Here is a 23,312-nt window from a genome sequence, read left to right as displayed (position 1 = left end):
AACTAACTGGCCACCCTCGTTCAGTTCAAACCACCCTTGTTGAGTTCAAACAAGCATCGTCCAATTCAAACAACAGTTCAGAAGACGTGGTCAGCACATGTGGTCCATCAACTCGGGAAGAAAAACTCAGAACTAGTAGTGGTGGCGGCGTATAACGGGAATAATGGAAGTGATGGTGGGCACGCGACATGAAATACCATAATGGCACTAGAGTAGGACCAACGGTTCAAATGGGAATAACGTACCCATCCTGCCACCTCACCTCGTCACCGCAGATCACGCCACCAACTTAAGTACACTGCGGTCGAAGCCTCCACCACCTTTTGTTTTCATTTGCATTGACGAGTTCTCGACTGCAGCAATTCACCTACCACCTTCAGAACATCGAACCAGACGTTCTCTGGCAGTTTTCAAAACACTTCCACTTATTGGGTTCTACAGGAGAATTATTGCATTCTACAGGAGCGGGAACACCATGTACAAGAGCCTGTCTATAGGAAGGCCAGAGAGTAGCTCTGCAGAGGAAAAATTCGAAATTTTTTCCAAATTCGAGCTCAAAAAGAGGTAGGATTAGAAACCCACTCTGCATGTGATATATCTACACAAGGTGGTGGAATTTGAAGCAATGTACTGGGTTGAAAAAGGAAGGGAAAGTGAACACAAAAGTCTGCTTGTGTTTTTCTAAATTATATACAATCTCTCCATTTTTACTCTCTGCACTACAAGTCTGTCTTTTTCTTCCCCATGTTCTCCTGTAAAAAAAAGGGATGCAACCATAGAAAATCAAGCTTGTGAAAAAATGAATTTGCATTGGGAAGTCTATTTACTCTGTGAGAAAGAAAAACATTGTTTTATATGTTCTCTGTTCTGTCAAAATATTGATTTCCCCTAAAGGCCCGAGAAGTAAATTCAGGTTGAGAACAAGGTTTGAAGGGAGGATAAATTGCAAATTGATGTTGTGAAAAAGAAGAACACGAAAATTCCCTCTTTGGTTCTAGAAAGACAAACCTCAGCTATTCCTCTGTTTCCGATCTTGAAAGTTTGTTGCCTTCCTCCTCACCTGAGCATTTCTAGCAGTCACTAAACATCATGAGGGGGGGTTTTATGAGAAAGCAGCCTTTTAACTCCAACAAATTGCATGAACACCCAGAAGTGGTATCCCTCTTCACCAGGGCAAACTAAATGCCTTTCTTTGAGAGAATTCATGGATATGATGAGGAGGTGATAGAGGAATTTTTAATGTCCTTAAGACCCTATTCAAAAAACCATGCTAGAGTCAGTTTCAGGGTTCTGACCATTGAGCTTACACAATAGGACTTCTACTTGGGCTCCCCTGGAGCAAAAAAGAAAAACCACTAGGACAGGTTGCTAAAAAGACATTTTTCCAGCCTGATGAAGATCCTGTAGAGGATAAGAATGGGATCAAAATGACAAGTAGACCTCATCCATGGGGTGAGGTCAGCTACCAGATCATGAAATATATCTCTTGTGAAGGAAGATATAGTATAGTATATGGTTATCACTTCAGATTATTGCATGAATTAAGATATGGAATGGACCTACCTGCATCTAGAAAACTTAGTCTGCCATATTTTCTCCTCGAGTCTTTGATAGAGTGTGGCACCAAATTGAATGCAGGGGTTTCAAACCAACTGGCCCACCATGGGCTCATTAAATTGCTGGTATAGGATGCCCTCTACACATAGACCATCCCTATAGCTTGGAAAATTTTTAGGAATATGACTAGGGAAGATGACATAAAAACTCTCACAGATGACCTTAGTCCATCTAGTAGTGAAGAGGAGGAGCAGAAAGAGGAACTTGAAAAGGAAATCCATGAAGAGGCACAAAATATTCAAGTAGAAGAGGAGGAACATGAAAAACAGAGAGAAGAAGAGAAACATGACCCAACCACAGTTGAACCTAAGGCAAAGAAGGGAATAGCATCAAAAGCAGAGAAGAAGAAAAGGGCAAAAGCTGAGAAGAAGAAGACCAAGACAGCTCAGAAAAATACTGCCACAGGAAAGGCAAAAACTCAGTGACAAAAGGAGAAAACACTCCCAGAGAAAACAAAAATTAAAACAAAAACAACAGACACAGGAAAAACTACAGATGAAGAAGAAAAACAATGGGAAGAAGTGTCCCCTGAGACACTAGCAAGGGAAGCGGCAACTGTTCTTGGTGCATTGAGCACTCCAGCTAAGCAAAAGGAGAAAAGAAAAAGATAGACGTCGATGTATTTCAAAGCTTTGAGGAGCACCAGAATCAAGGTGGGAAAGCCCCAGCCACCATCGAAAGAACCCATTATCATTGATGATGCACCCATTGTGACAAAGGAGGAATCTCCCTTCAAAATCTCCATCACCTACGAGAGAGGGAGTCCTAAGACCTCCACCTGGAAGGAAAGGATCAAATTAATGGACTCTAAATCAATCCTACAGGAGGCACAAACCTCTCTACAGGAGACACTTGCTAAGCTCAAAGAAACTGAAAAACTAGAAAGGAAGGTAGAAGAACAATCCCAAGAGGAAGGTAAGGCAAAAGAAACACCAAAGCCTGGAACTCAGCCTAACTTAGGCTCCTATTAAAATCTTTTGGAGGATGGGAAGATCATCCCACAAAAATTCACAGTGCCTCTTTTCTTCGAACTAGAAAAGGAAAGAGTTAGGACCCACACGTGGATGCAAATTGCAAAATCTAAAGGAGTCGAAGATATAGGGCACATGGAAAACAAGTTGAGAGATATGAGTAGAGAATTGAGCATGGTAAGGAACACAGAGAGCATCAGAAGAGCTCAACTACAGGAAGAAAATGAAATGTTGAAAAAGCAACTACAAGAAAGGAAACCTCAAGGAGGAAATAAGCTATCAATATTGGAAGGACAACAACAAAAATAGGGTCCCTAAGAAGATAGTGAGGCAGCAGAGAAACAACAACAAGAAGAAGAACCATAGATAGATAGTGAGACACTGATGAAACAACAGTAAGAAATAGAATCTAAGGCAGCAACTGAAGTGTTGATTTTGAAAAGGCAGCTGCAGGAAAAGGAAGCCCTGTTAGCCTGCATGGCCAGCTAGGCAATGGAGGCATTATAGTGAAGATAGCCAGCTAAATCCTATGCATTTTATCTCAAAGATCAATGGCTCCAATTCCAGATTAAGACATTGGCCCAGAGGGGCACAATACCATTTCAAGATTATGGCCAATTTATGCATTTACGTGATCATAGTCCAATCGAGGATAAAGCAAAGCTAGCAGAATTTTACCTACACAACATGGCACTTCCTGACATGAATTTATGGAATCCAAATGTTGCATTGGGAGACCTACAACTAATGGCTATGGCTTCTTGGATGAGCCATGAAGAAAAGAGAGCAGTGGAAATTCAGAAAATAATTACAAAAGAGCTAAGTGAGCCCCTGATGATAAGGGCAGAACCAACAGAACCTTTGGCTCTTATTTATGCCCACCAACACCTTGCAGCCAATCCTCAAGTTCTCCCTAACTATGTTGACAAGAAAGCACAAGCTATTGCTCATTTTGAAGATATGGAGAGATTGTTTGGCGATGACTGCCTTCATGCCTGCATGAGAAGGTGGAATACATTGCCACATAGCTTAAGGATCAGGGAGTATCACTCCCAAAATAGAATGAGGGAGGCCACGAGGAGAGTGCCCCTATATAAACACTAAAAGAAAAACTTGAAAGCCAACCGGATTGGTCTTAAGTTCAGTCCTCCACTGTAGTTAGGACTATTGGAAGGAGTTAAGGAGGTGGAAGAACATAAACAATGGGAGGAAGTGGACAGGAAAGTAGGTTCCCATGATAGAGAGGAAGACATCACATTAGAGGCTTGGGATGTCAGGGAATTTGTCAGAGCTATTAAAGATGAAGAGCTAGATTAGTTGCTCAGAGGATGAGCAACCCATTCACCAGGGGGGTGATGATAAGCCCCATAAATGGGTAACTATATGGGCTCATTCTGCCTATTATTTCAATTTAATCCACCATTCTCATTATTTTTTTCATGTTTTTGAATATATTTATGCTAATAGAGTGAATTGGGTTAGTCACTTTGCCTTGTAGTCTAATGAGTGTTTATCGCAGATTTTTTGGGCAATTTTGGACAAAGACAAGAAATTTATGAGCACATAGCAGCCAAAACTCAAGGAAAATAGGGAAGAGGACTTATAGGAGGGGTGTCTCCTTCATTAATGACCCCTTTCCTCGAATCCTCCATTAGCAGCTTGGAGTACAAAGGCCCACATTGATGATTCCAAGGGGCAGCCGAGCAAGTCAAGTGGGACTGTTGTTATCTTCAGTTCTAGGAAGCCGAGTTCCTTAATTTTAGAAGGACTGTTTGGAGTCCCCATTTGTATAAATAAGAAGGCTTCAAACCTCAGTAGGTTAGCCAGTTCTTAGTATATTTTCACACTTTTGTGCAGCATTGTACTCAACTCATTTTCGAGCTCTTTTTGAGAACAGTTTATATGATGTAACTGTTATTTTTGATAATGAAGATGAACAAAGTTTTGTGCCGGCACTGCTCTTTTTTAGAGGGCTGAAGCTCTTGGGTTATGGCCTAACCCGATCTGCCCAGCACCTCCTTTGTGTACTTATATGTTTTTGTTTCCATTCATGAGTTAATTTCTGCTGCATATACTCATTTTACTTCATTAGATTAGGTTGCTTTTGATGGTTAGAATAGTTATTTTTGTTTCAAGTTGCTTAAGTAAGTTGCTACAGTGACAAAAAAGATCCAAAAAGGCCAACAACAGGTCTTTATCTCTTTTCTCCCTTCTTGGGACTATGATTCGAGGTCAAGGCACCACTGCTGCCACCAAAAACACAGTTTTTGCTTTTCCATGCAACTGCTAGTGTGACACTTTGATTTAGAAAAGTTGATATTGGTTCAGATTCAATTGCTTAGATCATTTCATGTTCTTTACCATAGTTCTCTCACATGCTTTTCTGTTCATAAGGTATTGTTCAACATTTTTTGGTTTTAGGTCAGAAATTAGGTTAAGCTAGACAAAACTCAGTTTTTTAGTTCTTGCTTTGGTCAGTTTTGAGAAGTAAATGTGCAAATCTCTTGCATGACATCCTAGCTCATCATTCCTCCATAAAACAGCCAGCACCAGCTCACTTCTCATAGATCCCTCATCTCATTCGCCACATTCCGCTAATCTGCCCTAATTTCTGTGTTGTTTTTCCATAAAGTTGTTTTCTTGCCATTTGAACAAATCAAACCACCTCCTTCATCATTGATCTTCCTTGACAAGTTATAGACCCCTCAACATCTTCATCTAGCCTTCATTTCCCCTTTCCCATCGTTTTTCCACCTTCAAATCTCCAAAAACCACTTTCGGCCTCCTCCTGTAGATCTTCCTGTAGAACCTCTTGTAGATCCCCTGCAGCCTCCTGTAGAATTTCCTGTGAGTGATTTTTCGAAGTCTGATCACAATGGAAGTATTCAGAAGGGTACTAGGGGCTTCTTAAGACCTCTCCACACCTTCTACAAAAGCCAACTCCATCTTCCTTTGCCACCAAACCACTACACAGTCACAACCAATCAAATCACAAGCATAATAATCCCACATAAAAATACTCAAAAGTACAAAAAGATGATTTCTTCTCATTTCTCTTTAGAAGTAGCTTGAATAAATGAAATTTACCTTTTTAGTAGTCAATGGAACCCATTTTATTAGTTTCCATCTCTTTTGTTGCAAAAGTAGGGTTAGTGGGTAAACTAGGGTTTGCGTTTCATTTCAGTTTTCATTCTCTTTCTACAAGTAGAATAGCCCCTGTAGAGTTAGTTTTCTTTCATCATAGTTAAAGCTTCTTCTGAGAACTCATAGAAGTTGGCTTAAGCTCCTATCGAACTTGCGCCAACTGATCAAGTGATAGCCTGCAGTAAGAGCTAGTACTTGTGCATATAGCACCGTCGCTTCCAAGTTTGTTACGAACTACCAGGTTGATAAAAGTAAAGAAGGAAGCCCTAGGAGTTGCAGCATTATTGATGCAATATTGGAGCTCACCAAAAAGTTTTCCCAAATACCCAGCCTCCACCCAGGGAGGTTTAGGAAGATAAAGAGGAAAGAAAACCTAAAGCAAATCCACCCTTTCCTGAGAGACTATCCATGACAATCCAGCCTACCCCAAAAGAGACTGAACTCTTGGGATAATTGAAACATTTATGTGTGAAGATACCACTTCTCCAAGACATAAAACATGTGCCTATCTACAATAGGTTGATCAAAAAGAATTGCTTTAGGCATCGAGGAAGGCGCAAGAGATATGCCCCAACCATCAATGTCATAGGACAACTGTCCGACCTGATGTTGGGGCAGATAATCTGTCCAAAATATTTGGACCTTGGAAGCCCAGTAGTTGATGTCCACATCAATGGCACAATGGTCCCACATACATTGATTGATCTGGGAGCTACCATTAATGTGATGACAAAGGACACAATGCTCAAACTTAACCTCCAAGGCTCCTTGAGGAAGACCACAATAGTGTTGCAGCTAGCAGACCGCTCTACAATGACCCCTGAGGGGATTGTGGAAGATGTGATGGTCTCCGTTGATTCTTGGGAGTACCCTGTTGATTTCTTAGTTCTCCAGCCAAAAGAAAAGCCCACTAGGTATCCTCTCATTTTGGGAAGACCTTGGTTGGCTATAGACGATACCTACATCAGCTGCCGAGCTGGGAACATGACCATAAAGAACGAGCACATGTCCAAGCAGTTAATCCTATATCCTCTTGCCCAACCCTTGCTAGAACATGATCTACCTCTTTAGTTGGAGGAGGAGGATGAAGATGAAGTGTATTTTGCACCACTTTGTACATTAGAAATCGCCATGGGGGGAAAACCGCAAGATGAGGATGATATGATTGAAAATTTGATTCAAAATCCACCTCCCAGTGTATCACCATTAGAAGACATAGTAAGAGAAACCCAAAACAACCCCTCAACTGATCTCTTTGTGGCTGACCCCACTTCTCTCCATGTTAAAAATATAGAGTTTGATTTAGAAAGAACATTGAAAATAAATCCATCCCTATCTACTTCCTAGGAGAAGGAGATATGCATCATACTGAGAAAACATCTAGATGCCTTCACCTGGAATTATAAGAAGATGAAGGGAGTGCACCCTTGAGTATGTACTCATCATATATCCATCAAGGAAGATTGCAAGCCAGTCAAGCAGCCTCAAAGGAGGATGAACCCAACACTTAAAGATATTGTTAAGGAAGAACTATAGAAATTGCTTGATGCAGGATTCATCTATCCCATCTCTTACAGTGAATGGGTCTCTCCTTTGGTGCTAGTGCCAAATAAGAACGGAAAGTGGAGAATTTGTGTCGACTATCGAGAATTGAAAAAAGACATTAAAAAGGGCCATTTTCCTTTACCTTTCATAGATCAACTGTTAGACGATTTGGAAGGGGCAAATTGTTTCTCCTTCCTAGATGGGTTTAGCAGGTACAATTAGATTCAAATTAGCCTGGAAGACCAATATAAGACCACTTTCACTTGTCCTTGGGGTACCCTTTCATACTGGGTCCTTCCTTTTGGTTTGTGCAACACTCCAGCCACTTTCCAAAGAACGGTATTGAGTATATTCTCTGAACTGGTTCATGATGCAGTAGAAATATACATGGATGATTTTACTCCTTATGGCTCTGACTTTCAAGAAGCTTTATCTAACCTAGGAAAAGTTATAGATAAGTGTATTGAGATGAACCTGTCTCTCAGCCCAGAAAAATGTGAATTTTTGATGGCTGAAGGGAGTACGCTATGTCATGTAATATCTCAACAAGGACTACAGGTGGACCCCAACAAAATTTCCATCATCTAAAGGGTCCCAACTCCTCAAAAGGTGAGAGATGTCAGAAGCTTCCTAGGCTTAGCTGGATATTACAGGAGATTCATTAAAGACTTTAGCAAGTTAGCCTCTCCCCTGTTTGGCCTCCTAGGCAAAGATATTGAGTTCATATGGTCAGAAAACTGTCAAGAAGCCTTAGATACCTTGAAGAGCAAGCTAGTGACTACCCCAATTCTCAGAGGCCAAAACTGGGCCCTACCTTTTCACATTCACACAGATTCCTCGAACAAAGAAATAGGAGAAGCCTTAGGACAAATTGATGAAAAGTTAACTTATGCCATATACTTTATAAGCAAAAACTTGTCAAAGGCAGAGTTAAACTATACAGTGACCGAGAAGGAACTCCAAGCTGTCATGCATTCCTTAAACAAATTCAGAGATTATATCACAGGATATCAAACCTTTGTGCACATTGATCATGCTACAATTAGATATTTAATAAACAAACCAAAAGTAAATTCTCGCATTATTATATGGTTGCGTTTACTGCAACAGTTTGATCTGACCATTATTGATAAGCTTGGTAAAGAGAATGTTGTTGTTGACTTTTTGTCAAGAGTAAATTTGCCTACAGGTGAAGAAGGAATGGTGGATGGCCAAATGATAGATGAACACCTATTTGCTATATCAGTACTCTCTCCATGGTTTGCTGATATAGCAAATTACTTGGTTTCAATACAGTTCCCACCACACCTATCCTCGAAAGAGAAGAACAAGATAGTAAGGAAATGCACCCCTTTCACCTAGATTGGAGGCAATCTCTTCAAACTTGGCCCAGATCTGATCTTGAGAAGATGTGTCAGGGAGGAGGAAGTCTTTGATGTCCTCTTGACCTATCATGATGGGCCTTGTGGAGGTCATTTTGCAGCAAAAAGAACAGCCTTCAAGATATTGCAAGTAGGCTACTACTGGCCCACTCTTCATCAGGATGTGAGGAGATACACGAGCTAGTGTGATCGGTGTCAGAGGATGGGGAAACCCACTCGAAAGGATGAAATTCCCATGCAACCTTAAGTGACCTTTGAGCCATTTGAGAAGTGGGGATGGATTTCGTGGGGCCTATCAACCCTCCTTCAAAGCAGAAGCAGTACATCATTGTGTGCATCGACTACCTGACAAAGTGGGCGGAGACAAAAGTAATTAAAGCAGTGACAGAGGAAAAAGTAGCTAAGGTTTTGAGGGAAAACATATTCTACAAGTTCAGGTATCTAAGGGAGTTGGTCACAGACCAAGGCAGTCAATTCACTTCCAACCTGATTGAAGACCTACTCACACATCATAAGATCAAGCACAGGACTTCCACCCCTTACCATCCACAAGCCAATGGGCAAGTGGAGGTCACTAACAGAGCATTGGAAGGGATCCTAACCAAGGTAGTGAGCAGTAGTAGAAAAGACTGGGTGGATAGATTAGTTGAGGCCACTTGGGCCTACAACACAACATGGAAGACACCACCGGGTTCACACCCTATAAACTAGTCTATAGGAAGAAGGCTTTGCTGTCAATAGAGTTTTAATTCAATACCCTAAGGATGGTAGCTTAGCTGTACCTAGACCTCAGCCATGCATAGAAGGAGAGATTACTTCAACTCAATGGATTGGATGACTACAGATTGCAAGCCCTTCTCCATACAGAGGTAATTCAGCTTTAGAGAAAGATATGGCATGATAGAAATGTCAGGGAGAAGCAATTCCAAGAGGGAGATTAGGCACTACTCTATGATTCAAGATACAAGGATTTCAAAGGTACGCTGAGGACAAGATGGCTGGGACCCTACACTGTGGAGAAATACAATGACAATGGTTCAGTTTTGATCAGAACCATTGATGATGAAGCCATCCACATGCTTGTCAATGGACATCGGTTTAAAGTCTACAAGAATCCCCTCTCCAAGTGATATTTTATTGAAGATTTGAATAAAATAGTGATGGTAGTGGAGCATGTCTTGGCTTCCACTTCAACCACTCACTGAAGAAAAACAGAAAAAATAAGGACTCAAGTGAAAACCTCCATGAGGCGCTTAAGTCCCATCATTGGGTTGAAAACCTCTTCTGAGGTAGCCCAGTGATGTCAAAATAAAAAAAGGGAAAATAATAATATCCCTGGGTGAAAACCTCCTTTGGAGGCGCCCAGGGCAAGCAATTAAGGTGAAAATAGACGCACTAGTTGTTTTAAAAACAAAAAAAGAGAAAGAAAAAATGAATTTTTATTGCATTACAGTTTTGCAGGAGGACTACAGGTAGTAGAAGAAGGTGCCAAGAGGACCTTGACATTCATACCAGCATCCATCTCATCTTCTCCACACCTTCCTCCATCACTTTTGGCATCTCTTTCACCCCACTGTACCTCTTCTTCCAAAACTATGTTTTCTATAGGAGGCTCTGTTTTTTCTACAGGAGGCTCCTGTAGGAATTATAGAGAGCCAAAAGTGTCTATAGGAGGCAGTTTGAGGGACAAGAAAAGATTCATGAGGAACATATAATCCCTCTTACCATCTTCAACCCTCATTGTCATTATTTCCAAGCCTGCTTCACACTCCAAGCATCATCATTATTATTATTTTTTTTCTTTCCAAGAAAAACACAGAAAAACAGTTTTTTAGTTTTGAGAAAAAACAAAAATAAAAGGAGGAAAGGGCACCATTAAATTTACCTGAAGCTTACCTACTATCCCTCCATCATTCATCTCCACCTCTGGCATCATTCTCGAGCTCCAACCATAGGGGAATAGCTAAAGTTTCAAGAGGAGAAGCAGCTACAGGAGCTCCTGTAGGAATTCATGTAGCAGTTGATCCCATAGAAGTCCAACACTAGCAGCAAAGGACAACACATCTGAAGGTTGAAAAGGCACATGCAGCTCAGCTCTAGCAAAATAAGAACCTGCAAAAATGCAAAACAACACATCAACAAGCAGAGACAACATGCATGAAGGAAAATGAAGGCATGCAATAGAGAAAGCCACAACACCTCACAGTCGATGGCAACAAATACACTTGGATTACAGGTAAGTAGCTAAGTCACACCTCTATCTGTATTTGTCTAATTAGGAACCATATGAAGGCAACAAGGTGGTTGAAATCAAAAGAGGGAAAGGTGGCCAGTTAACTTGGCCACCTTCATTTAGTTGACTCCACTTAACCGAGATATCACCCACACGTGCACACAATCAACTCAAGCAAAAGATGCGAAGGACAGGTAGTGGGAGGAAGAGTTAAGTCTGATGCATTAATGAGGGGATGATTATGAGGGGGGTCATGATGACCAAGCAAGTGGGGACCAACGGTCCTAATCTGGGCAACGTACACCTTTCTAGCTCAACACTCATAACTGAAAACAACCATAAAAGGTAATGAGCACTCCTCATGTGCATTCTCACCACCTTTTCTTCAGTTTCTCCTCGTAACTCAGCCACACAATAGTCTTCTTATGCCCCCATAGCCTCATACCCACCATCCTCCATCGATTTCCTCCATATTTTTTCTCTCGGCATTTTCTACAGAAGCACCTACAGAAAATCTACAAGAGGGACAATGGGCTTCTACAGGAGGGGTAGAAGTCATTTTGAAGGGAGGAAACATGATTTTTGGCACAAATTTTAGTCTAAAGAAGTAGGGTTCATGAATGCGCTCTGTTGAATATAAAAATGTGAAGGATTTGGTCTCAAATTGAAGATAAAATGAGTCTTTAAGAGGGTAGAAATACATTAAAAAAAATAAAAAATTAAACACGGTCCCCTCTGTTTTTCTATTCCACTCAAAATTCTTTGTCTCCATCTCCATATCTGGTTTTTCAAAAGAAGTACAACCAGTATGATAGGAGGGTTTATAAGAAAAGAGCACACTAACTCCACTAGACTCTATGCACACCCTCAAGTGGTGGAAATATTTACAAGGGCAAATTGGATGAATTTCTTTGAGAAGTTTAGAGGGTTTGATGATGAAATTGCCCATGAATTTTCTCTCTCTATAGTCCCTCACACAAGAAGTCATGCTACTATAACCATTAGATGCCTCTCCATTGAAATAAACCTTGAGTTCATCAGTAGGGTCACTACCCTTCCTCTTGGGCTACCTTGGAGTAAAGATGAGAAAATAATTGGCTAGGTTGCCAAGAGGAAATTTTTCCAAGATAATGAAACCCCTGTTGAAGACAAAAATGGAATTAGGAGGGCTAGTGTACCATATCCTTGGGATGAGGTTAGCTACCAAGTGGTCAAATACATTTCTTGAGAGGGAAGGTACAACATTGTTTATGGATATCATTTCAGAATCCTCTGAGAATTGAGATATGGCATGTATACCACAACACATCAAAAGCTCAATATCCCTTACTTTCTCCTTTAGCCCCTGATTGGCTCCAGCACCAAGGTACAAGAAGGAAATTCATAGTAGCTAGTTCACCATGGCCTAATCAAGATCCTAGTAGAAGAAGCCCTCCATACCCTTACAATCCCTATAACATGGAAAGTTTTCAGAAATATGACAGCTGAGGATGACATCCAGGCATTAACCTATGATGTCAGTGAGGAAGGAGAATAGAAAGGAGGAGAAGATAAAGCCAGTGGTGACATAGTAGAGCAAGAGAGGAAGGAGGAAAGAAAAGAAATAGAGGAGGGGAGAGTTGAAGAGACAGAACAAGAGGTAGAAAAAGAGACAGAGTAGGAGTAGGAAAAAGAGATAGAAGAGGGAGAAAAGGAGGTAGAGAGGGCAGAGCAAAGAGAAGAGTCTCCTAAAACTTTGGAAAGAGAAGCAACAACTACCCTCACTACCCTCAGTACACCAGTCAAGCAAAAACAGAAGAGGAAAAGAAAAACCTCCATGTATTTTAGGGCAAGGAAGAGTACCAGAATTAAAATAGGCAAACCTCAACCCTCCTCAAAGACTCCCATTAACATTGAAGATTCACCATCTGCCAAGGTGAAAGAATCTCCTTCCAAGACACCCATAACCTATGAAAGGAGGACTACAAGATATTCTACATGGAAGGGAAAGGAAATTCTACAGGACCCCAAACCAGACCTACAGGAGGCTAAAACAGTCCTACAAGAGATACTATCCAAACTATAGGAGACACAAAAATTTGAGGAAAAGATAGGAGGACAACAAGACGTGAAATAGGAAGCACAATAGCTACAAGAACCTGACCCCTAGCCTAATATTGACTCCTATTACAGACTACTTGAGGGAGGCAAGATAATCCCACAGAAATTTGCAATTCCACTATTTTTCGAATTGGAAAAAGAGAGAGCGAGAACACATAGGTGGATGCAGATAGCCAAGTCTGAAGGAGTTGAGGATATTGGCCACATGGAAGACAAACTCAGGGAAATGGGCAGGCAATTGAGTGCTCTCAGAGACAGAGAAGCCATTACAAGAAGCCACGTTGAGAATGAAAATGAATTACTAAGGAGGTAGCTGCAGGAGAAAGAGACTCATTTGGAATAAATGGCCAGCTTATCCATAGAAGCATTACAATGCAGAACACCAGCCAAATCTTATGGCCTCTATCTAAAGGATCAATGGCTTCAATTCCAAATAAAAACTTTGGCACAAAAAGGCATAATGCCTTTCCAAGATTACAGGCAGTTCATGGATTTGTGTGACCAAATCACCTCCGAGGACAATGCAAAGATGGCAAAGTTCTATCTACACAACATGGCCCTCACAGACCTGACTGTGTGGGACTCCAATGCCAAGCTAGGGGATTTGAAATTAATGGCCATGGCGTCATGGATGAACCATGAAGAATTGAGGGCATCAGAAATAAAAATATTGTTAATAAAAAAGCAGAATGAACCATTGATGATAAGAGCCAAGCCATCAGATCCTATGGAACTCATCAGGACACACAACCTGCTTTCCAATGACCCTCAGATTGCCCCTAAATATCTAGCCAATCAGAAACAAGCCATTTCACACTTTGAAGATATGCTTAGGCTACTTAGGGATGACTATGTGCATGCATGCATGAGAAGATGGAACACCCTGACCTACAGCTTGCAGATCAGAGAATACCATTTCCCCATGAGGCTGAAGGAGGCATTGAAAAAAGTGCTAATGTACAAGTGCTCCATGCAAAGGCTGAAGGTCAACTAGATTGGCCTCAAACTAAGTCCTCCACTCATATTAGGCATGCTGGAAGGTAGAAGAAAAGAAGAAGATAAGGAGCAGTGGAAGGACATAGACAGAAAGGCAAGATTTTATGGAGAACATGAGCAGACCACATCAGAAGCCTGGAATGCTAGGGAGGCCACCAGGGCCATGAAAGACCAAGAGATTGACTAGGTTGCTCAGAGGATGAGCAACACCTTCAATAGGGGGTGATGATGAGCCTCATAAATGAGTAATTATATCGGCTCATTTTACCTCCTAACCTAGTCAAATCAACCATTCTCTTAGCTTATTGTATGATTTTCTGATTATATTTATGCTTATAGGGTGAGTTGAGTTAGTTATTATGCCATGTGGTCTAACATGTATTTAATGCAGATTATTGATGGATTTCGAGGTCAAAGTCAAGGATCTAATGGTGAAACTGTAGCAATAACACGAAGTAGATAGAGGAGAGGACTTATAGGAGGGAATCCTCCTCATTTATTGCTCCTCACTTCGAATTCCCCTTCATTCAGCTTAGAGTACAAGCAGCCGAATCATGCACTAGAAGGCAGCCGAGCAAGTGGAAGATGATTGATAGTTATATGAGTTTTGGAAGCCAAGCCTCCCTAATTTTAAGGAAGCTATTGATAGCTTCAGATGTATTAGAGAGGTCTAGGGCCTCACTAGGGTTGACTTTTTTTTTCTTGTGTAAACTCTGCTCAAATTTCGAGCTTACTATTTTGTGACAGTTTTATGTAATCTTGCTATTTTTTTATAATGAAGATGGAATGTTTTTTGAGCTAGCACTAAGTTACCTCAAAGGGCTAAAGCTCTTAGGTTAGGGCCCAATCCAAGAAGCCAAGCCTCTCTTTACTTGTATTTGTATGCTTTACTTAAAGTTGTAGATTAGTTTGGTGTTAGATGTATTTCTCTTATGGTTAAGAATAGGTTGCTTTTGATGATTTAGTAGCTTGCTTCCATTTGTGCTTTCTATAGTAGGTTAAGCAGTGGTTAGAGAAGATTCAAGAGGCTAGAAAAAGTTCCTTTGCCTCTCTTTTTCCCTCTGGGACCATGTTTTGAGGCAAAGACTCTCCTGCTACCCCCAAAACATAGATTTTCCTCTTTCCTAGGACTTCTAGTGTTTGCAGCTCTCTAGTAGGATGATAGTCCAGTTTTGCTTTGCTTTAGATATTCTTTATCATGTTCACTTCCTGATTTGCAATAGTCTTTTTGCATGCTTTCCTCTCTTACAAAATTTCCCAGCATTTCCTTCTATACATCATAGTTTAGGCCATTTTAATGCAAAACTTTGTTTTTCCTAGGATGCACTCATTTCATTGGTTGCTTGATTTTCTTGGTTGATTGTCAGTTTCTATGTAGAAAATCTCTTCCAGCAGTAGGCTAGCTTACCAGCAATCACACCCTCCATCTGATCCATGCCCTATAGGTCTCCCAAACCTCACCTTAAATCTTCCCTAGTTTCCTTCATTTTTCATAGAACTTCTTCCTCTCTCCTTGAGCAAATCCAATCATCTTTCTCTCTCCTGGTGATCCATGCTAGACCTTAGGTGTCCTAACACCTCATTCCAACCTTCATCCACATTTTTCACCCACTCTTACACCCTCCAAATAGTAAAAAATTCTCTCGGCCTCCTCTTGTAGTTTCCCTGTTTTCCTCCTGTAGTTTTCCTATGTCCTCTTGTAGTTTTCCTGTGTCCTCTTGTAGTTTTTCTTGTAGGCTTTCTTTTGAAGGTGAGTGTGGGAAAAGCCTCTAGAAGGCCACCTAAGACCTCCTAGGACCCATCCACACCATCCTACATCCTCACAAGCTCCAAAGCCGCCCTCTAATGCCACCTATTCGCTGCCACACTCACACATAATAAATTAGATGCATGTTAAATTCACATAAAAACACATAAAAATCCAAAAATATGTTTTTTGCTTATTTACTTCTAGAAATAGCATGGTTAGATGTTGTTTACTTCCTTGAGTAGGTAATGGCATTTATTTCATGGTTTTCATAGTGTTTTTGACAAAATTAGAATTAGCTTGTTAATTAGGGTTTACTAGGTTTTGCTTCACATTCTAGTCTTTCTCCTTTCTGCAGTTAGAATAGCATCTGTAGAGTAATATTTCTTTCCTTTCATCACATATAGAGCTTCTTCTGAAATATATAGAAGTTGACTTGAGCTCCTAGTGATCTCGTGTCGACTAACCAAGTGACAACTTGCAGTGAGAACTAGTACTTGTGCATATAGCACCGACACTTCAAAGTTTGTTACGAACTATCGGGTTGATAAAAGTAAAGTTGGTAGCCTAGGAGTTGCAGCTTTCTTGCTGCAATACTGGCCCTCACCATCGAGGGTGAGTCACGATGTTTGTGTTGGGGGCATGTTGGGCATCGAATCCCCCCAAGGCATGTTTTGGGACTTAAAGCCCAAGTTTTGACTAAGTCCATTGTAAAGACTCTGCGATTTGTGGGCGTGGAGTGCGAAGCCATATAGTGATTTGAAAATCACCCTTGAGTGACCTTAGTTAATTAATTATTGAATGAAGGTATTACAGGCTCATGTGCTGGTGTGTGTCTATGTTATTTTAGGCAATGGATCGATCAGATTGAAAAATACACAGACACTGGAAGATGGAAAACAGCAAGAGAAACACAGTAAGCAAAAACAGAACACAATAATTAATAAGGAGTTCACCCTATCCTCTAGGGCTACGTCTCCGGTCCAACTTTCAGTGGTGGCCTTCTTTTATTGTGTCTTTAAAGTAGAGAATTACAATGAGGGGCTCAAATTGAGTCTCCTGAAACATAACAATGTTTGGTAGGGTGGTTCTTGGATCCCCCAAGCCACTAGAGCACATAGACTCTTTTCCTTACTAGAACTTGACCTCTCTGGTCTTTAATGGGAGGAGCCCAATGTGGTGCTCAATTCCCAACAGATCCTCTCAAGGATTGCTCGATGCTACCTTATGCTACAGGTCAGCTTGGCTCTCTGTCTTTCTACTTCTTGCTTCACTGTCTTTTCTTTTCTCTGTCTTCGTCTTCTTCTCTTTTGTTCTTACTTTCGGTGTCCTCTTGGTGTCCTTTGTCTCTGTTCATGGCTTTAAAGCCAATTGATCTTAGGGTTGCTCACTTCCTCTTCTGCCCCCATTGGATTGCCTATTGCTACTCAGTTAGGGTTCCCTATCTTTGCATCATCATCAACAGCTCATAAGGAGTGGCCACTTGTCCACTTGCGAACTGTACCAGCTCTTCTTCGTCGGTTTGGTTTTTCAGTTACACCGTGGAATGAGTCATCCACCAACTCAGTGGTCAAATCGGACGTCAAGCTTCTCTCTGTCGCAGCTTAATCCCCTATTAAATCTGGTTCCTCCATCGGGCACGATCTCTACCATTAGATCTAGAGCCCCCTGATCTGATGACGTTTGCTCATTTCGTGCGGTTGACTTTCTCGACTGTTAGCATGCGATGAGCAGTGGATTTCTCTCTCATCTGCCTACCACGCGTCGGTCGCTAAATGGAATCACTCGTTCTTCTCCAAATCCGCTCACCACTTAAGGGTGCCCCTGATATACTGTCGGTTTTGGAGCGTGGGTCTCGCCTTTAGTCTCTAGCACTTTCCCCATGGTTTTCCTGGCTTCCATGCGACCGAGCACTCGGGGCCTCCTTTTCCCGATCCGGGCTTCCCAAGTGCCAGTTTGGCCTCCTGCACAGTCTCCATGGGCCTCGGTCAGTGCACTTTGACCAAGGTCCTCGTCGTTCCTGGCTAGCTGCCAACTGCCTGTTGGAAATAATACTGAGAGGGGGGGTGAATTAGTATTATTTAATTCTTTTAATAAATCTTCCTTATTTGTTCTTTGAATTATTTTTGCATGTCAGTACCATAAAATAATGAGCATGAACAAAGAAAATAGATAGTCACACCAAAGAACACAAGATGTAAGGTGGAAACCCAATGTGGGTGAAAACCACCTGCTGCAATATGTCTCTATCTTCTTTCAAATTAGAAACTCCTTTTACAATGGTTTTGTACTGGTGCAGTCCTTTACTAGTACGCAGGCTGCAACCTGCAGAGAGCTACAACTCTCTCTCTCGTTTTCCAGTCTCTTCTGGAAGGGAGCTACAACCCCCTACTTCTTTTCTTACAAGGACCACTTTTCATAAATTTTCAAACTGGATCCATAAGCATCAAATGATCATCAAGTATAAGAAAATCACCCAGTCAACTGTAGTAACCAGATCAACAATAATAGAACCAAACCCAGAACACCTTATCAACAGAAAAATACAGCCAAATAAAATGTCTTAAGACAGATACGTGGTGAGCTCCAGTATTGTAGCAATAATGCTACAACTCCTGGGGCTTCCTGTCTCTTAATTTTATCAACCCGGTAGTTCGTACAAACTTGGAAGCGACGGTGCTGTATGCACAAGTACTAGCCCTTGTCGCAGCTGTCACTTGGTCAGCTGGCACAAGTCCGCTAGGGCTTAAGCCAACTTCTATAGGTTCACAGAAGAAGCTTTATCAATGATGGACGAAAGTTAACTTCAAAGAAAGGCTACTCTACTTGACAAACTGAATCAAAAGCAACTTAAAGCATGTAAATCTATGAAACCCTAATTTAACTAGTCTATCCTCTATAATGCAAAGAATGTGGGTGCAACTCTTATGAATGCTGTCATTGCCTCTAACAAGTATGAATGCATGGGTCTAAGCTACTGGCATCATGAGAAATGTGTTTTTTTGTTTTTCCTTTAAGTGTGTGGAGTGATTGTGACCTTGGCCTAACTAGGGTTTGATTGTGCAGGTGGGATGGAGATGGAAGGAAAGTGTGGGACAGGTTGGGGAGGCTTGGAGAGGTTCCTAAGGATCCTCAGCACCCATCCACAGAGGTCCCTCACGTTCAGAAGCTCGGCAATGAAGTGAATGGCCTCCTACAGGAAGGCTGCTGGGAATTCTACAGGATACTCTGTTTTCTACAGGATGGCTGTGCACGTCTACAGGATGGTTGGTCGTGGAAATTTTAGGAGTGGATGGAGTGTTGGAGTGGTGTGGGAGGCTAAGGGAGATGGAGATGGACCTAATGATGTCTTAGGAAATGGCAAGTCAGACGAAGGAAGGGTGCATGCAATGGGTTGATGTTTTGGAAGGGTGAAATCAACGAGAGTGAAGGAAATGGAGCGGTACGTGGAATGAGAGAGTTGGAGGGCAAGTGAGTGAGGTAGAGGATGAATAGAACTTGCAGGTGGATGGAGAAAACGACGAAGGAAGTGGCTTGAGAAAGAGCAGCGTAAATGAAACAAATGACCTGTGCATCAAAACAAGAGATTCATTAACCTATTATGCCATGAAACCTACAAATCCGAAATGGAAAACAAGAAATGAAACTAATGCGTGAGAGTGCAGTATGGATCAATGTCGAGAATATATGAATGGATTTTCAATAAAAACGTTCATGTGGCAACTTGCGTGGAGATGAAACAACTGCTGTTCTTTTTGGTGGCTGATCATGGTCTACACCCCAATCCCAACGGTGAGATGGCAGTGAGCCTTTTGCAACCTGTTTTTGATGGAGCTCCAAGAGATTTATTCTACCAACCTATCAAACTCGAATACTGAAAGCAAAGCATCATACCAGTCCTATCTATGCTAATGAAAACAACTAAACCAACAAGCTGGAAATCCGAATTGCATAGGAAACTAAACAAACTCAAGTGCTGGAACTAATGGTAAATGCATTACAACACGGAGGAGGACTATGGCTCTCAGGTTGGGCCCTCACCTGAGAGCTATAGCTCCTTGAGAAAACTCAGAACTAACTCAAAAGTGGCCTTCTTTATTCATAATCTGATAACATGCCAAATTGGCTTACAAAAGAGAACGAAACTTGAGCTGTGCTCCAAAATTACAATAGTAATACGAGAGTTTCAACAACCTAACCAAGGCTAAGGCTTCTATACTTATACAAAACGATGCTCCAACAGATATCCATGATTCTAGGAGCTCGGCTGTTCAATCTATAGTTTAACTGCTGATCCTGTAGGATGGTCATAAATGTTGTTTCCTGTAGAGCAGTTTTGAACTGCTGTTCCTGTAGAACAGCTGGCCGTGTATTAAGCTCGGAGGGAGGCTGAAGTGGGCTCGGATTTCTTGGTGAGGATCACGAGGAATGTCCCCCAAAACCGTGGACAACCTCTCCTTATGTCAGCAATGCCAACTCGTTGTCTCCTTGCCACCTTTTCGTTGTCTTTTGCTCCCTTTTAATGCCAAAACCTGGAATCACAATGCATTAGCTACGTGGATAAAGTGCCTATCCTTTCTCCTACAAACAACATGAATAAACTAAGAAGTGTATGCATAAACAATAAAAATGAATGGTTTGAGCAAGCAAAATAGGCCAAAAATGAGCCCAAATTGTACCAAAATTGGGGCTCATCATCACCCCCCAGCTGAACCATTTGCTCATCCTTGAGCAACTCAGTCAAGATCCTCATCCTTCATGGCCTTTACTGCTCCCCTTACATCCCAAGCTTCTGTGGTGATGTCTTCATGGTTGATATGAAACCCTGCTGTACTTTCCACTTTTTCCCATTGTGCCCTTTCTTCCTTTCCTGCACCTCCTTCAGCCAATCCTAGCAACAATGGAGGGCTGAGTTTGAGGCCAATCCAGTTGGCCTGAAGTCTTTGCACTGATTTCTTGTACAGGTCCATCCTTGCAAATGCTTCCCTCATTCTAGTCGGGGTATGGTATTCCCTGATTTTCAAGCTATGTGCCAAAGCATGCCATCTACGTGCACAAGCATGGCCAGCAGTTTCTCCCAAGAGTCTGTCCATGTCTTCAAAATGGGCGATTGCTTGGGCTTGCTGATCTATAAATCTCAAGGAAGCTGCAGGATCATTGGATAACTGTCGGCGAGCTGAGGTGAGGGCAACCGGATCTCCTAGTTCTGGCCGAATATACAGTGGTTCACTCACTTCCCGGTTCATGACCGACTTCTCCTCAGTGGCTCTCTGATCTTCATGATTCAGCCAAGATGCAAAAGCCATTAGTTGCATATCGCCCAAGGCGATATTGGGATCCCAAGAGACCTCATTGGGCAGAATTAGATTGTGGATATAAAATTTTGCTAGCTGAGTTTTATCTTCTGCTGAGCTAGTGTTGCATACTTCAGTAAACTGCTGTGGGTCATGAATTTGCTCAATACCTCTTTGTGCTAGGGTGTTGATCTGGAATTGTAGCCACCGATCCTTTAAGTACAGCCCATAGGACTTTGCAGGATGTCTGCACTGCAAGGCTTCCATGGCCCAACTAGCCATGCAAGCCAATTGCGCCTCCTTTTGTTGCAGCTGCTCCTTCAAGGCCTGCACCTCAATTCTTAACTGCTGTTCTTCTTCCTGTAGAACTGTTTTTGGTCCTTCAATATTGGTGGCCAGCTCCTTCTTGCCTTCTTGTTCAGATGTGATGCCCTTGGAGGATAGTCCTGCCTTTGCCTGGAGTTCTTGTAGCTGCAACCGTAGCTTTTGGTTTTCTTCCTGTAGAAGTGCCTGCTGGCAGCTAGCCACATGTTTAGCCATAGTGAACTCGCTTCTGACCTCCCTGAGCTGATTTTGTAGAGGGCCTATGTCCCCTACCCCCTTTGATTTGGCAATTTGCATCCAGGTATGGGAGCGAACTCTTTCTTGCTCCAATTCGAAGAATAGAGGTATGGTGAATTTTTGTGGGATGATCTGGCCTGCCTCCAAGAAAGTGTAATATGAATTCAGATTGGGTGAAGGACTAGGTTCAGGTATATGCTCTCTTGCTTTTTCTTGAGGGGGTTCTGCCTCATCCGCCCTGGGTGATGAAGGTCCTCCTTCTTCTTTCTGTTCGGTTTCCTGTAGTCGAGCTAAGGTATCCTGTAGGACGTTCTCAGCTTCCTGTAGCTGGGTCTTCTCGTCCATTAGGTCCACTCGGTCTTGCCATGTGCTCTTCTTCGGGCTGCCCTTTTCATAGGTAACTGTGACCTTTGAGGGAGATTTGTCTTTGGGAGAAACAGGGGTGTCCTCAATGACAATTGGGCTGCTGGACTGCTGCTGTGGTTTCCCTGTTTTTATCCGAACACTCCTCCGTGCTTTGAAGTAGGGAGGAGGGTCCCTCTTCCTTTTTCCCTTTTGCTTAGGTGGCGTACTGAGGCCAGCTAATACGGCCGCTGCCTCTCTGGCTAAAACATCCACCTTTCGCTTCTCAGATTTTGGTTGTGCATGGCTTCCTGTAGAAGCCTGTTTTTGCACCCTTGTGCTTCCTGTAGACGCTGGTGTCGGGCTTCCTGTAGAAGCCTTGGTCTTTGCTTTTGGGCTTCCTGTAGAAGCCTGCTTTTCCCCCCCTGTAGCGGTAGGTGTCTTCCCTTTTTCTCTTTTTTCTACGGTGGATTGATCCTTTTGCTTGCTTGCGAGTGCTGGATAGGTAATTGGGCTGACGTGGCTTTCCCCGACTCTGTCTCTTCTGCTTTTTGACCTTAATTCTCTTGCTGACAGGATGGGGGAGTCAGCTTTGTCTTTATCCTCTTCTTTCTCAGCCACCTCTTCCTTGTCTTCAGTGCTGGAGGAGCCACTCTCTTTGATCAGCATTTTAATGTCTCCATCTCGTGTCAGATTCCTAAACGACTCCCAGGAGAGGGGAACTCTATATGAGTGCAAGGCATCTTCCACAAGCAATTTTATTAACCCATGATGGGCTATCTGATCAGGGATGCCCTGTCTTAGTTTGGTAGCACACTCCATGAGGGACTGTAGAAGATAATAAGGGATGCTTAGTTTTTGGTCTACAGGATCGTCAATTCCGTGCCTTAATTCAGTGAGGAGCCGGAAATGATATGCATATACTATACTGAACCGGCCTTCACACGTAATATACTTCATTATTTGCAAACTGACTTCATTCCACGGTGGTGTTAGGCTCGTCCTTCTTACCCCATTTTTATCCTCCGAGAATTCTTCCTCAGGTGTGAAGAAATCCTTCTTTGCTTGCTGGCTCATCTTCCGCTCGTCTTTGTCCCACGGCAGACCCATGGGCAACTCTATAATCCGACTGATATGCTCGGGGGTGAGTTTGAGGCTGAGACCTCTGAAGGTTACCGTGGCCAACGTCTGTGATTTAGGCTGCAGAGCCTGCAAAAATTCCTCGGCTACTTCCTCATCGTAGCCCTGTAGTTTATCACAGAAAGGCATCCATTGTGCTCTAGTGAAGAGCTCAACCACTGCCGGGTTTCTCCTTAATGCATTTGAATTAGTGGGCTCTCGCCTGATAAACCCGCCAGGCATGATGAACACAGTGTTTGT

The sequence above is a fragment of the Pinus tabuliformis genome, chromosome 4_1 (assembly GCF_031772625.1).
Source record: "Pinus tabuliformis cultivar Carrire ecotype Pingquan chromosome 4_1, CPIR1, whole genome shotgun sequence".
Lineage (NCBI taxonomy): Eukaryota > Viridiplantae > Streptophyta > Pinopsida > Pinales > Pinaceae > Pinus > Pinus tabuliformis.
Note: the sequence above shows the minus strand (reverse complement) of the source record.